The sequence below is a fragment of the Hippopotamus amphibius genome, chromosome 4 (assembly GCF_030028045.1).
Source record: "Hippopotamus amphibius kiboko isolate mHipAmp2 chromosome 4, mHipAmp2.hap2, whole genome shotgun sequence".
In the NCBI taxonomy this organism is placed as follows: domain Eukaryota; kingdom Metazoa; phylum Chordata; class Mammalia; order Artiodactyla; family Hippopotamidae; genus Hippopotamus; species Hippopotamus amphibius.
Window position 1 is genome coordinate 90,403,712 of NC_080189.1, and position 16,530 is coordinate 90,420,241.

At 34.5% G+C, this 16,530-nt stretch overlaps 1 protein-coding gene across 1 annotated transcript in view; it reads right to left on the bottom strand.

Moving 5' to 3' along the window:
- Positions 1 to 16,530, bottom strand: part of MAGI2 (membrane associated guanylate kinase, WW and PDZ domain containing 2) — a 1,275,509-nt gene that overhangs the window by 741,314 nt on the left and 517,665 nt on the right. The window lies entirely within an intron of this gene.

A 16,530-nucleotide genomic window follows, 5' to 3' on the forward strand; every position in this document is an offset into this window, starting at 1 on the left:
GTTACTGTACGATATTTGTTTTTCTCTTTCTGACTTACTTCACTCTGTATGACAGTCTCTAGGTCTATCCATGTCTCTACAAATGTTCCAATTTTGTTTCTTTTTATGGCTGACTAATATTCCATTGTATATATGTACCACATCTTCTTTAGCCATTCATCTGTTGATGGACATTTAGGTTGCTTCCATGACCTGGCTATTGTAAATAGTGCTGCAATGTACATTGGGGTGCATGTATCTTTTTGAATTATGGTGTTCTCTGGGTGTATGCCCAGTAGTGGGATTGCTGGGTCATATGGTAATTTCATTTTTAGTTTTCCAAGGAACCTCCATACTGTTCTCCATAGCGGCTGTATCAATTTACATTCCCACCAACAATGCAAGAGGGTTCCCTTTTCTCCACACCCTCTCCAGCATTTATTGTTTGTAGGTTTTCTGATGATGCCCATTCTAACTGGCGTGAGGTGATATCTCATTGTAGTTTTGATTTGCATTTCTCTAATAATTAGTGATGCTGAGCAGCTTTTCATGTGCCTCTTGGCCATCTGTATGTCTTCTTTGGAGAAATGCCTATTAGGTTTTCTGCCCATTTTTTGATTGGGTTGTTTGTTTTTTTGAGATTGAGCTGCACGTACTGTTTATATATTTTGGAGATTAATTCTTTGTCTGTTGATTTGTTTGCAAATATTTTCTCCCATTCTGAGGGTTGTCTTTTCATCTTGCTTATAGTTTGCTTTGCTGTGCAAAAGCTCTTAAGTTTCATTAGGTCCCACTTGTTTATTTTTGTTTTTATTTCCATGGCCCTAGGAGGTGGATCAAAGAAGATCTTGCTGTGATTTATGTCAACAAGTGTTCTTCCTATGTTTTCCTCTAAGAGTTTTATAGTATCTGGCCTTACATTTAGGTCTTTAATCCATTTTGAATTTATTTTTGTGTGTGGTGTTAGGGAGTGTTCTAACTTCATTCTTTTACATGTGGCTGTCTGGTTTTCCCAGCACCACTTATTGAAGAGGCTGTCTTTTCTCCACTGTATAGCCTTGTCTCCTTTGTCATAGATTAGTTTACCATAGTTTATCTCCGAGTTTTCTATCCTGTTCCATTGATCTATATTTCTGTTTTGGTGCCAGTACCATATTGTCTTGATTACTGTAGCTTTGTAGTATAGTCTGATATCAGGGAGTCTGATTCCTCCAGTTCCGTTTTTTTCCCACAAGATTGCTTTGGCTATTCAGGGTCTTTTGTGTCTCCATACAAGTTTTAGGATTTTTTGCTCTACATTTTGCTTTATTTTTAAACACAAAATGAATATAATATGGCTGGAAATCTTTTTTATTGTCTCTTAGCACACAGAAATGTTATTGCTTAATATAAAATTTAAAAATTGTATTTTAATGTTTACTTTATCACTTTATAGTAATGGCTAAGTGCACAGCCAAAGTAGATTTATAATCTATTATTTTGTCCTGTAGAAGGCAAGAAAACAATCCAGCAAAACTAGGAATTATAATAAGAAAATAGCATGGTTAAATTTTCCTTATTTAGAAATTGTTTACCAATAGGATTTTCTTTCTATCTTTACTTTTCTCATCATTAGTCTTTTAAACAAACAAATCTTAAGCAAGCATAAAGAAGAAGATGTACGCTAGGGGCCAAACATTTTAAGACTGGGACAATATTAATGTTACATGTTTCCCTTCCCCCTCTGGAGTGCTGTGAGAAGTGTTCTTTGGGAACACAAAGGAGGAATAATTCTCTCAGAGTATGACATATATAACATAAATGTGTTATTAGACATAACAGTGAAATAAACAAGGTGAAGCTACCACTCAGTTGGAAAAAGACAATATTCCCAGTACAATTGCAACTGTCTGTGTAGTCTTCCCTGTGTATTCCTACTCCCAAGGCTTAATTCTATACTCCCTTGATTTTTTGTACATTGTACTCGGCTACGTATATATATTTCACCTATGTATGCATGCAAATAAATATTTTAAAATTTTGCTCGTTTTTGAGCTTTATAAAAAATTGTATCACACAGTAGAAGTTCTTCTGATACTGTTTTTTCTTTTCATTAAATACAATGGCTAAAAAAAACCCACAATAATGAGTAATTAGAGGTATTACACAAATGAAAAATAAAAATAAATAAATAAATACAATGGCTGAGATTCATCCAGGTTGATGTGTATAGTTAGAGTCCATCCTCTTGTTTGTTTCCAGTCCTTTGCTACTGAAAACAATGTAGTTATAAACACTCTTGTGCCTGTCTGTTGGTACAGATGTGCAAATTTATCCATTACATGTTATTTGTGCATTTTGCAAGAAAATAAGAAAATAGTTTCCAAATCGTTTGTACCAATTTCTACTCTAATCAGTAGTATATGAATTCTAATTGCTCCACATCTTTACACTTTATATTGCCATATTTTAAAAAAAATCTTGCAAATATAATTAGGGTAAAATGTTTACATTATTGGAATCTTAATTTGTATTCCTCTTATTACTAACGAAGCTTAGCATCTATTCATATATTCACTTCCTAGCTGTGTTTTCCTTCAATTAAATGCTATTCACTTCTTTTCCGTATACTGCAGTTAGGTAGCTTGCTTTTTCCTTATTCTTTTGCAGTTTGTTATATTATTATTTGCAGGTTTTATATTATTATTATATTCTATATTATTATTATTATTTTGTCAGTTATTATGTGTGGCAAGTATCTTGTCTAGTTTTCTAATGATTTTTTTTCTATGAAAAAGAGGTGTTAAATTTGATATATTTAGGTTTGTTTACATATTCCTTCTTTTTGTATCTTGTTTGTGAAATGTTTCCATACACCAAAGTCATAAAAATAATCTATACATTCTTCAAAGAATTTAAAATATTTGTCTTTCTCTCAAGAATTTGAGTCACCTGGAATTGATGTTTGCATGTGGCATAAAGAAGGAAAAGATTTTAATTTGTTTCCATATGCATAGTCACTTGCCTTAACACTAACTATTGAAGATTCCATCCTCTTCAAACTAATCTGCAAAGTTATTTCTATCAAATAGTAAATTTCCGTATATGTATAGTAAATTTGTTCAATTTGTGCTACAAGAGTTTGGAGAATAAATTCCAAATGGATGGGCCTAAATGGATGGGCCTTGCTTATCCAAGCCTTTTAATGCAATTTTGGATATATAAAGAACACTTAGCTATAATTTGGGGAAGGAATAATGGGTAGAAAGTTCAATAGCTCTGCTTAAGAAATTAAGGGCATTCAGTGCTGGAAAATGATAAGTTGAAAAGATAATGACATTGACTTTGATTCACAGCCAGTCTCAAGAAAATGGAAAGAGAGAGCCAAGAGAAAATTCCTCTGGAGGCAAGACTGATGGGTTCTTAGAATAGTGATGTGTAATATTCAATTCAAAGTTGTTTGAATCATATGTTCAGTTTTCAGAGCCTTCAGAAAATGTCAGATATAGACTTCTGCCTTGGAATTTGGGTGTTTTCTAGTGAGGAACAAAGCAATGCATGGGAAAAGGACAGTCATTTTAGATAGGAAGATGCAGAGCAGAGATGAAGAATTCAGAAGAACAGGGTATTAAATCAAGAACTGATAAGGGTAATATAAACTTCTTCCTTAGAAACAATGAGGGAAGGATGAATGGCTGATAGAGGATTTTTCCTCCAATGTAAGTCCATATCATTTTATTGGGCTGTTAAAGGAAAAGTTATGTTGTTTTCCAAACCACAGTCTTATCAGTCCTGTAGTTCAGAAGCTCCTATATAGAAAGCTTTGTGAGGTTTCTGTTCTCTTCTTTCATTTTGAACTATAAGTACATATTCCTTAGCACAGCACTTAGAAGTCCACTGAAACTGGACTCTACCTCTTTCCTCTAGTCTCTTTTCTTAAACAACACTGAAATCTTAAATAGGCCAGGTACTTTCAGGGCAACTTGTTTCTGATGTTGTTCCCTATGCATGGTATGCATAGTGGAGAAACCATGAGAAGAATGGGATAATAAGGACAATGAAAGATGACACTTGTCAGTGCAGGAGCTGTGGGTCATCACTGACTTTCATAGTCTCCCACTGTTGACTGTGGACAGAAGTCATGGTGGAAGACTCAGTCCAACTTTGGCACCTGTGACATCGCAGCCTAGGACTGAAAAGAAACACTCTGCAACATTATGGCATAAGCAAAAGTATATGAGGTTTTAGAGTCACCCATTGGATCATGGCTGATAAGAAGCATTTCAGGCAAGATAAGCAAATTTACTGGTAAGGGAACAGAAAAATCTACCTGTGATATGATGCTCTGTCTCTATTATTCTCTAATTTAAAAGTTCTATCAAAAATAAGATAGAAATATATTCAGCACCTTGGATGCCTCATTGGAAATTCATCAACAGTATTTTCTGGAGATTAAACTGTTAGATGTATTTAGTGAGAGAAAAAAATAAATTTGTTGATAAAATATAATAGTATCATTCTATTAAAAAAACCTTCCTAAATTTGCTCAATGGAAACCATCTATACACTAGAAGAAGAAATACAACAAAGAATTTAAAGTTTAAGTCAAATTTTAAATTACATATTTAATGTAGTTTTAAACTTATTTCTTTAAAAAAAGTAGATGAGTTAACTAAAGTTTATATATAAATATTAAGACATTAACAATGTATTTTATAAGATAAATTACAGGTATGACCAGTGGGGAACCCTGTTTTATAACAGGTAAGGAGAGATTTCGAACTTTGAGGACATGAAATGTGTAAAGTTATGAAAAATCATAAATAAATGTATCCAAATATTCTATGGTTTTATTACAAGGTAACCATTTTACATTTCATAAAAGTAGATAATGTTGAATGTTGAGTTTGTAAAGCAGCCATTATACTTGATTCACATTCAGATTCCTTAGTAAAGTTTTTCTCAATCCTTGAAGGCCAGGTTCATTACATTTTCCCTCTGGATTACTATACTGTTGTCTATAGCTTTATTATAGGACTCATACATCATATTATGTTACAGCCATAGGAACAAAGCAAACAATACTGCTTGTTGAATGAATGAACTAGCACAAAGCCAGTGCTTATATTGAGAATTAAAAATCTCAATTAAATTAAAAACAATAGAATGAATTGGGAGATTGGCATTGCCATATATACATTACTAATAAGGAAAAAAATACCAAATTGTACACTCTAAATATATGCAGTTTATTGTCTGTTAACTGTATCTCAATAAAAGTTTAAAAAAAAAAAAACCACCAACAACAATAATATTTACACCCTAGTCAGAATACTCATGGTCATTTCTATCTAATGCATACCATGAAGTTATAGACTGAGTTAATAGGAGCTTTCAGGGAATAAAAAGGAGAAAGGGAAGAAGAAAGGAAGGCAAGAGGGAAGAAGAAGGGGAGGAAGGAAGGGACAGACAAGGAAAGAGAAAGGGAGTGAGAAAGTAAAGAAAAAAAGAGAGGAAAGAAAGTATTTTGGAGGCACAGAATATCAACAGAACAGTTTATCTTTAAAAATTACCTGGAAGTTTAATGGAGGGAAATATTTCCAAATGAAAATTAACACACTTTGATGAAAAAACCTTAAATATCACTAAGTGTCTTATGTAGACCATCTTAATTCTTTTGCATTTAATAACAGTGATGCTATGTTAATTAAGACAGCAGCATTCTGATACAGTTGGTCCTTAGGTCACACTTTGAGAAACACTGGATTAAGAAATTAGTATTAGAAAAACAAAAGCAAACAACAGCAAACAAAAACTCTATGTTGTATGAACACTAGATGTGAAATGAAACCATTCTTTCATATCAACTTTACCCAGTGTGATAACACACTAAGTGTGAAAACATTCCCACAGTTGTCCCCTGGGAAGCGTGGAAGTGAATCTGGTCCTTGGGGATAGAAAAGGAGGATTTTCTCCTTTCTTTTACCCAGTTACCTAGGCCCACAGTGCCTACTTTCCTTACAGTTTACCTCAACTCTATCTTATCACAAAGGTTAGAAAACCAGGTTAATTATGAATAAAACCAGAAACACATCTAAACATTTAAACCGGTATCACTACCAAAAGCTTGCTTTGTTTGGGTAGGAGGAACCAACTTCAATTCATCATGGTTAAGACTGACACATACATGATAACAAGTAGACATGTAAAGTTGTTAAATCCAGATGCAAATCTATGACTCTAAGCCTCATTCTTGATCCTGATTATTCAAAAATTAGATTATAAAAAAAAAGATTAAGATCCATCTTCATGATAAGGAAACAGTGCAGAGAAGTTCAGAAAGAGCACAGGCTTAGGAGTCAAATTGCCTTGGAGTTGAACAGCTATTCATTTGCCTTTGAGCAAATTATTTAATTTCCTTATGTAGGGTTGCTCCTATATGAAATGTTTTGAGTTAAAATAAGTTTCTTGCCCTACAATATCTTCCATCTCTTTGTATGAGATTATTAACACTGTTGACTATGACCATATTTGCAAATATGCCACATTTTTCAAAGGTTTTAGTTAGGTTCTCCTTTTCATAGGCAGAGAGATGCTTTTTTTTTCTCTCTCTCTTTAAGATGAACTAGTCCAAATTTTGCTTGGTCAGCATACAGTAGAAGAACAGGAGGCTGACTGCTGATGGGACAATGTAATAGTCTGTAATGGCTAGTGACATGAGTCTACAGGAACTCATTTTTTAAGGGACAGTTATAGACGTGATCTTTTACAACTTCAATTTTTTTACCAACGCATAAGTCATTCTCTTGAGATTAAAACAAAGGACTCAAAGAAGTTATCTCTAGCAGAAAAATCTGTTGAATGAAGTGAGTTAAATTATGAAAATTAAGTGTTTATTTTCAAATATTATTATCCCTCTTATTCTTTCTACTATTAACATATGCAAAGAAGCAAAAGTTAACCATTAAGGGAATCCATTTCATGCTTCTGGATTTCATAAAGAATATTCTATGGTACAAACAAAAGGTGAATGGGTTCATTGTATTATCAATATTTTGCAATATGGAATACCAATTAACCAGACAAATTATATTTTTTTAAACCATGCTCTCATATACTAAGCCTCAAAATTAAGGCTTTTCAATTGAATATAGGAAATGACTATTCACCACATGCCTTGGGTAAATCATGAAAATGCTCATGTAATCTGTAAGAATCCACACACCTGGTTCAATTTATACTACATCTTGATTTTACTTGTAAAGGCCTAACAAATATCTTGGCAGGAATTTTGTTTCCAACTCTAAGTTACTGAAAATGAGTTTCACTTCTCAGCAGAATCTGTTCTGTGGACTCAGCAGAAGCATTAACCTTCCATTTTTTTAAAGAAAACAATCAATATCCATAACACGTAGGAGAATGGTCATTTGTCCATCCGTTAGGGAACTTTACATGAGAAATAACACCAGGGTTCAGACAAAGGAAAACTTCCATCCACTTTTCTAAAGGGTCAGATTTATAGGACCTTAAAAGCTCATTAAACATTCAAAGTGTGAGAGAATGGTGAAAAAACATCTCTTCTAAGTTTTAATTTGGTTTCTATTTGTTTCCATAACTGTGGAAAATAACAATTTGAATGATCAACTACACTCTCAAAGCAAAGACAAGAGGCCAGCTGTACCTGAATTTGCCAGTGAATATTTTTAAACTTTGGAAAATGAGTGTGGGTTTGAATGAATAAATTGGTCCAAAAATTGAGCCTAAAGAATGAATTAAATTATTTCAATTATTTTCAAACTTCAAAAATTTAAAGATTTTAAAGACTTGATGTGTATATATGCCAAAGAATTTGAATTTGTGTCTTCATTTCAATGTACATTAGGTTAAAATCCAAACCTCTGGTAAGATAATATTTTAAGATTATATATATGGACAGACACAAATATATATACACATATATGATGTATATTATACATAATTAGATGTTAGCCTTAGAGATATATACTTATATTTATATATACATATTCTATATATAATAAAAATTAGATTTTGGCTTCCAAATTGAAAAAAATACCTTAGAATATACATATGTATACATATACATATATTGATATATATTAGTAAGTCTACCTGACTATAATATTCTCTGAGAATAACTGAATTCCTAAAAGCAGTCACTTTCTTTGAGTATCTTAAAATCAAAAATTCTTGAGAATTTAAATAGAAATACAAAGCCGTTTTATTCTATCCTCTCTGAAGAGTCAATTAGGTATAGCAAGTACAAACCTTTACTACTGCAACCAGCGTATTTAAGTGGAGCTTAAATAAAAAATGTTGGGAGGGTAGGAGGAGAGAAGAGGCACAGTGAACAGCAGAGTCTGTATGCCTGAGTTCATATTCCAATTCTGACTCTTATCATTGTGTGAATAAAAAGTTACTTATATCTAAGTCTCCATTTTCTTCATCAGGAAAATGGAATAATAATCCTCAAAGGGTCGTGGGAATTAGAGAAGATAAATCTGTACTCAGCATTTAATTAGTGCCTAGATTATAATGCCATCTTAAAAGAAAGTGAAAATAAAGGAACAGTGTGAGATGACACCAAAGACCTTTACTGTTAGCTGCATTTAAACTTAAGAAAGCCCAGGGCTTGCCCTTCTACTTCTATGCCCTCCCACCTCTCTATAGACACTCACTCTAAGGTGGTTTAAAACCAGGGGCCTAGAGGCAGAAGACCTTGGTATTTAAATGGAGAAGTTAAACCCTACTGTCCTGTGAGGCATTCCGACCTTGAGTTTCCTATTTCTGGTTTGCTTTTCTCTCTAGAAACTTGTCCTTCACATGGCTTGTGTGGGAAGAAAGGCCCCTTGGCACCTTCCTGCTCCTCAGGATACACCTTTTTCCTATCCTCCTCTCTTTCTGTCCCCTTCAGAACTGTTCTCCCATTAAAAGGCCAGTGGAAACCAAGGTGGATGAAGGGGAATGTAATCAGCACTACCCATTCTACTTTAGGCCCATCTTCAGTCCAAGGAAAGAAGTTTATGCAGTTCACACATGATCTAGCCTAGTTTACCAGGAAAAGCATTTCCCATCAGAATTTGAGGACAGAGAAAGCTCTTAGTAAAATCAAAGTATGCTAGGTCCCACTTAGTCTCTGGATACAAATATTATTAACATTAATGTTCAATATCCAAACACTGCTCCCCCAGTAAAGACACACAAGGCTTTAGCCCCAACATAAAGTTATATTCAAAGTAGTGTCTGCCGTACTACCTGGTGCATATCTGCCATCTACTTGGTAGAGTGCTGGTTTGCAGGTTGCTTCCTGCAAGCCACTTGAGTAAAGCATGCCTCTGACACTATTGCCCTCCAGGAAAATGCTGTCTCCCGGTGCGACTACTTTGTGGACTCAGCTGGAATGTATGACTGTCTTCTATTGCGCTTCATAAACTTTGGAATCCAGGACCCAAAGTGAAAGTGATCCTTTCCTAAGTTTCACAAGGACTTTTTCCCCAAATGGCCTAGGTTTCTGATCAGCAGGCGGAAAATGATGACATTCACGTAACATTCGTAACATCTAGAATGCTGATCATCAAACATTGTCAGTGGGTATCTCTCTGGAAAGATATTTCAGGAGATTTTTTTTCACTTTATTCTTTGTACTTAACTTTATTGTTTGGGGTATTGTTTCTAATTAACTTATGTCATTTTTTAAAATTTATTTTTTATTGAAATATAACTGATTTACAATGCTGTGTTAATTTCTGCTGTACAGCAAAGTGACTCAGCCATAAAAAAGAACGAAATAATGCCATTTGCAGCAGTATGTATGCAACTAGAGATTATCATGTCAAGTGAAGTAAGTCAGAAAGAAAAAGACAAATACCATAAGATATCACTTATATGTAGAGTCTATAATATGGCACAAATGAAGTTAGCTATGACACAGAAACAGACTCACAGACACAAAGAACAGATCTGTCATTGCCAAGGAGGAAGAGGGGTGGGGGAGGGATGGACTGGGAGTCTAGGGTTAGTAGATACAAACTATTACATAGAGAATGGATAAACAACAAGCTCCTACTGTATAGCACAGGGAACTTTATTCAATATCTTGTGATAAACCATAATGGAAAAGAATATAAAAAGAATGTATATATGCATATAACTAAAGCTTATATCAGTTTCATAATCAAAAAAGAAATAAAGTTATATTCATTGAAATATTTAAAAGACTTTTTTTTCCAGCTGCCCCTCCCCACTCTTTCTGGAGAGTAAGGTCTAGTCCTGTAAGTCAGCCAGAGAAGAGATGCTTTTCTGTCTTCCATCTCATCATCTCCAACTCAGGAACCAGGGTGCAAACCCTGTATCTCTTTCTTTAGAAAAACAAAAATCCCTAAATGAACCTAGACTGGAAGCATACTGAAGGCTCGTAAAATAGCTGAGCAGCATGTTTATTTGGCAAAGCCCAAAGACAAAACTAAATTGCACACAAGCAGCACCAATTTTAAACAAGGCCTGTATCCCTCATACCCATTCGGTCACCTTGTCCCTGGATTCAGTTTCATATTTAGATTTCAGATTCTTGTCTTGTTAGGCTTCAATCATATAACTGATTGGCTTATTATGCCTAGTTGGGAGTCAACCATAAACTTAGTACACTGAGTCTATATTTTCTTATACGCTGTCAGTAAAAACGTAGATCAGATTAAGTCTCTGAGTTCAATGGCCCACTATTAATGAACTCACTAATTGGTTTGTTCAAGCAGATACAAATCCTCTTATCTTTACCATGATCCCATATAATTTTTTTCATTTACTCATGATGGAATATCATGAGAAACTGTCCTAAGTACCTTGCTGAATTTATGTTAAGTGAACCATTCCAGTCCTGAAATAAAGGAAAATTAATTTCATTTCTCATAATTTTTGTCCTGAGAACACTAGCTACTCATAATTGATACTGCTTTATTTTTTAAGTGCTTCAAAGAATCTGTTCAAGAGTTCAATCAAGAATATCTCCAGAGATCAGGGACTGCCTAGGTGGTGCAGTGGTTAAGAATCCACCTGCCAATGCAGGGGACATGGATTTGAACCCTGCTCCAGAAAGATCCCACATGCCTCAGAGCAACTAAGCCCATGTGCCACAACTATTGAGCCTGAGCTCTAGAGCCCGTGAGCCACAACTATATAGCTCACGTGCTGCAAGTACTGAAGCCCCCGAACCTAGAGCCCGTGTTTGGCAACAAGAGAAGGCACCGCAATGAGGAGCCCGTGCACCACAATGAAGAGCAGCCCCGGCTCACCACAACTAGAGAAAGCCTGTGTGCAGCAACAAAGATCCAATGCAGCCAATAAATAAATGAATAAATTTATTAAAAAATAGAATCTGGGTAATAAAGTCTAACCTTTAAAAAAAAATGAATATCTCCAGAGATCAGAAACTGTCCAGAGTTTTTGACATTCACTTTACTTACTTGAAATCACAAACTTATTTGCCCAGCTCTACTTTCCTGTCATTTCTTTCTTTACATGATTCCTAAAAAATAAATTTGGTTTAAACACTCACAATCACATCTGTAAGTTGAAGTAACCAATGTATTTGGACCTGAAGATTTGAATTTATTTTGGACATGAGTTTTTATGTAAGTATTATGTATTTAGATTTATATATATATAATATATATAGCTTCAACATTCATTGAACCCTGTTTATTATGTAATTGATTCTCTTTGAATTGGCATGCCTCTAACATTTTGGGACACTGATGCAAGCCTACAGTTGGAGGTCCACATACCATGATTCAACACCTAACTGTTAAATGGAGTACTATGTTAACACTCCTATCTTCATCAATACACCTTTAAACCACCCTGAGGAGCCTGGGCTCCTTAGAGTTGTGTGCTATTTTTCCACCTCCAGATCTGTCCACCCTGGACAGCTGCCTACACACATATGTATAAACACCTCAAACCTCACACCCAAGATCTGTCCACACATTCTCTCATCTGCAAGTGGCTACCCCAGAGAAATCGAACCCAGGGAAGAGGCCTGAGCGTGTCCTCAAATGGGCTTGGGACCATTTCTTTAGTAATTCTGGATCAGGAGCAGAAGAGAGGGCATGGGCTCCATGTGGGTACATGGATTCCTGGCTCAGTGCAGAGAGGCCTCTCTTGTGCAGGTCTAAGGACTCTACTGCCTTGCAGTTGAAGAATGCATCTTCCTCTTTGTTATCTATTAATTTCAGTCTTTGATTCTTTTACTGTTCTTGATCATTTTCTCTAAAACCTAAACCTAGCTAGAAATGTGTTTCCTTTAGAATTTTACATAATGCTTATTCTGGGCTTTTTTTTTTTTTTTGCCTTGAACATTCTTTTACAATTGAAAACCTCTTCTGCATTCACCCCTCATTGTATGTCTCTCTTTCCATTTTTATACATGATTTCCCTCCTACTATTACACACTGAGATAGACACAACTACCATTCACCATTTTCCAGAATAGTTGATGCAAACTGGATTAACATTCAAGCATCTGGCTTCTAATCCTCAACGTACCACTGAAGCCATATCATCTCAAGACCTCTAGCTACATTAAATGTTTTGTATTTAGAAAATGATGATTGTCATCCTATCTTTACAAGATTGTTTTAAGGATAAAATAAGAAAATATATGAGGGAAAAAAAAAGAAAATATATGACGAAGTAACCTTTGAAAACCATAAAATGTCATGTAAATGAATGGAATTATTCTGGCCACCACTATAAGCTTGCCTTAATAATTAAGGAGTATTGTTCTCCAAAACTACTCACCCACTCCCCACTCACCTACTTTTGAAGTATAATTTGCCATTTTCTTGTAATATTGGTCTGTGTATATTCTTAGAATGCATGGATATTATTTACTATAATCAACAGAAATATTGAGCTAAAAGTAAGCTCTGTCTTTATTGGCCTATTTATTAATATGTAATACAAATGTAAATAAGCCAAATGTGCAAATAACAAAAAATCATGTATAAAGGAACAAAAAAGGACAGAAATATTACCATTAGGCATCTAGGATTTTACTCTAACTGCTCCTGTGCCACACGTATTATTATTATTTATACTAAACAATGTTTGTTAGTTTTATTTTCTTTATTCATATGTATAGTTAACAATCCTGAAATTAAGTATAAGTTCCCTGAGAAAAGTCTTTTCTTTAATATGCTCTTGCTTCTTTAAAATGCTACAACACGGACTTTAGATTCTCTTAGCCCTGACTAAAAACATCTGTAACCAAAGATGAAAACTGACATGGGAAAATTTCCCTTCTAAAAGTTTGGCAAATATTTTCTAGGTGTTCATCCAAGATGTTGCTGGTTATAAATTTACCAATAGTCCCTCACTTTTCCTATGCCTGAACAGACCAGTGAAGTTTGTGAAGGAAAGTTTTCTTGGTTACTTCTAATACTGAGTGTCCTATATTTATGAATGAGGAGCCTCAGCTGTATCACTTAGCTACAGGCTAAAATATCGTTATCTTCTCATTTCATTCATGAGCTTTCTGTCCTTATCAGTCACAAATCATGCTATCTCAGGCACAGAGTTAATTTGATGTTATTAACTGACACTGATATAATAAACATTAAGGAAATTAATAATGCTTGCTGTTTACACAATCACTTTATCCAGGAAAAGATGTCAAGTTTGCTATGGTCCATTACCATCTGGGACTAATAGGACTATTTTGCTAAAACACTACCCACACTGCCCCCTTTATGTCACAAAGCTACCACAAAAGGTTACAACACTTTACTAAAAGGTGCCTAGAATAAGAGTTATTTTAATATGCTGAAGCAGAAGATAGAAAGGCAAAATTGGAGGAGACCTAATTTTAAACCACTATCAACTTTTTCAGTCAGTACTAACAATGGTAGAATGAACAAACTGATTATAAAATGCTTGAGACCTGCAGTATTTGAAATCTTAGCTCAATCAAACATTTAGACAAGATTTCTATGTGGATCCAAATAAACTTGTGTTGAAGAGGCTATAAATAATTTAATTAATTATGAATAACTCAAAATATGATAGCAGTGCTTTCTATTTCCCTTTCCCCATATGCTTTTTGTTGTCCATTACATCAGTGCAAAGGAGGCAGAACAAATGGGAAGGAGAAGCTTGATGTGCAATGGAAGGAAAGCCTCTCTTGTCTTCTGCACCCTCAATTTTGTAACCACTCTTTCTTGCTGCCTGATTAAGCTGTGGACTTCACTTATAAAGAAATATGGGACCCACTAGCTATAAGATGGGTCATTCTTCGAGCTGACAGAGGTTGGAGTTATTTTGTGTAAAGCATTTCACCAAGCACATGTCTATGGAAATGCTCAGGTCAAGCATTCCTGCTTGCCCACTTTTACCTCTAAAGGAAAACGTGCCCTTTATATGTCTTTTTAGTTTGTCCCACTTCTAAGGCATAGCAGAATTTGTAGAGTTCCTACCTTTCACAAACACTGAACTGGATATTTGATTCCTGGAAGATTTGAGTGTTCATGTAGGATTGGGTGCAGAGGCGAGTACAGTGCTCATTTGATGGGAAGAAGCTATACAGGGTAAAAGTTAAGATTTTGATTTAATCATGATATACATCCAATCTTGTTATTTTCAGGTACACAATGTATTTTTGCCTGAATAATCTCAACTTGTCTTTGTGTCTCATAAATGTGATACTATCAATTAAAAAATATGACTTTTTAATAGAATATGCTTTATCTGGGCTTAAGAAAATAGCATCTTTCAGGTAACAGGTTTACCCTTTTAACAAAAATTTTAAGGTGCCTGAGAGAATATCTAAATTGTTATAAATTGTTTAATGTGGTTTTATATGTGGCTCCCAAATGAGGATACCTCATACTTTCACTTACACATACACACACACACAAACAATTCAATAGCATTGATGAGAAATCATGTTTTTTTATCATCCATACATTAGCCATTGAAAATTAACTGTACATTTTAAATATATATTGCCAAACTAGATTGGCATCCAAATGAATGCTTAGATCACTGGTCTTATACGAAGAACATTCCTCTGGTGAATGGGTTAAACTGCTGCTGTCAGATTGAATATAATTAGCCTTGCTGATATGCAAAGAATTGCTCTGTCAGGAAATGTCACTGTCATTGAGTGCTGTTCCTTGTCTGCATTCAATTCTCTGTCTGGCTCAGAAAATTTTAATAACAGGTTGGAATTCACATGTAAAATTTTAACGAATTTTCATAAAAATACCTTATTTCATTTTCATTTTGCTCTCATGTAATTTTTGGTTGTCATAAAATAGGATACTAAACACATCTTATTTCCTTAACTTTCATTGCCTTTTGTCCTTTGAAGATAGAAACTTATAGTACATTTTTTCCCTTAGTACTTTTCAAATGTTTAATGGGAGTTTAAATTTCATTGAAAATGACAAGAGAAGAGAAGGGGCAGTGAGATGCAGAAAGCTGAAGAAACAGATAAGAGCAAAGTTACCTCCCCTGAGTCTTCAAGGAGAGGGGACTTCTTTAATCTTAGGTGCCCCAGGAACATGAAACTAGTGCTCAAATTTCAAAAACCACCTTAATCAACAAAAATTTTAATTTAAAGATTGTCATTAATCAGGGCCCAGTGCAGTGAAGAGAGCCAGATGCTTTCATTACATAATCTACGTGAGTATAAATCTAGAATCTGTCTCCAGCCTTTTAAAAAATCCTTTGTAGAAAACTCAAAGTATTGAGGGCAGAGGTGTTGTTTTAAACTCTTCTTTAAGTTGCAGTATATAATTTTAGCATAAGAGAGAAGATGTCAGATTTTAAAAATTGGTTGCATGGTGTCAAAAAAGAGGACTTTCCTCTCTGAGGCTCATGATACCAAATTAAGGACTCCTAGCAAGCAACAGTGTAAGAATAAGGACTTTTTGTGAAGACACTTAGTCAAAGGAATCTGAAAAGGAAATTTGACTGAGGAAAATGAATGGTTGAAACTGAAATTGAAATTGTGAAATATTGATGATTAGAAACAGAAAGGGGTGGTTCCTGATAGTTGGTTATTCTAGAAAGTATCAGTAAGGAAGATGGATGGAATATGTTTGCGGCCTCAAATATTTATAAGTATCACACTTACAAATGAATGAATAATAAAAAATGAAATTTTAACACAAGAAGAGAATATTTTTTCCCAATTGTATGGCAATAAAAGCCTGCAACATAAGAGGAGAACAGAGTCCTTAGGATACAAAGGAAATAGCACATTTGAGAAGGACCTACTATAGCCTACAGAAACAGATTTGTAAACACTTATACTTTGGCCTTAAAATGCATTTAAACATGATTTCCATGGGGGAAAAGATGCACGGTAGGAGTGATAAGAGAGCCACCAAGACTAGAAGAAAGTAGACTGAAAAGTGAAGGCAATGATATAAGAAAAACTGAACATTCAATAAGTGGTGCTGGGAAAACTGGACAGCTACGAGTAAAAGAATGAAATTAGAACACTCCCTAACACCATACACAAAAATAAACTCAAAATGGATTAAAGACCTAAAT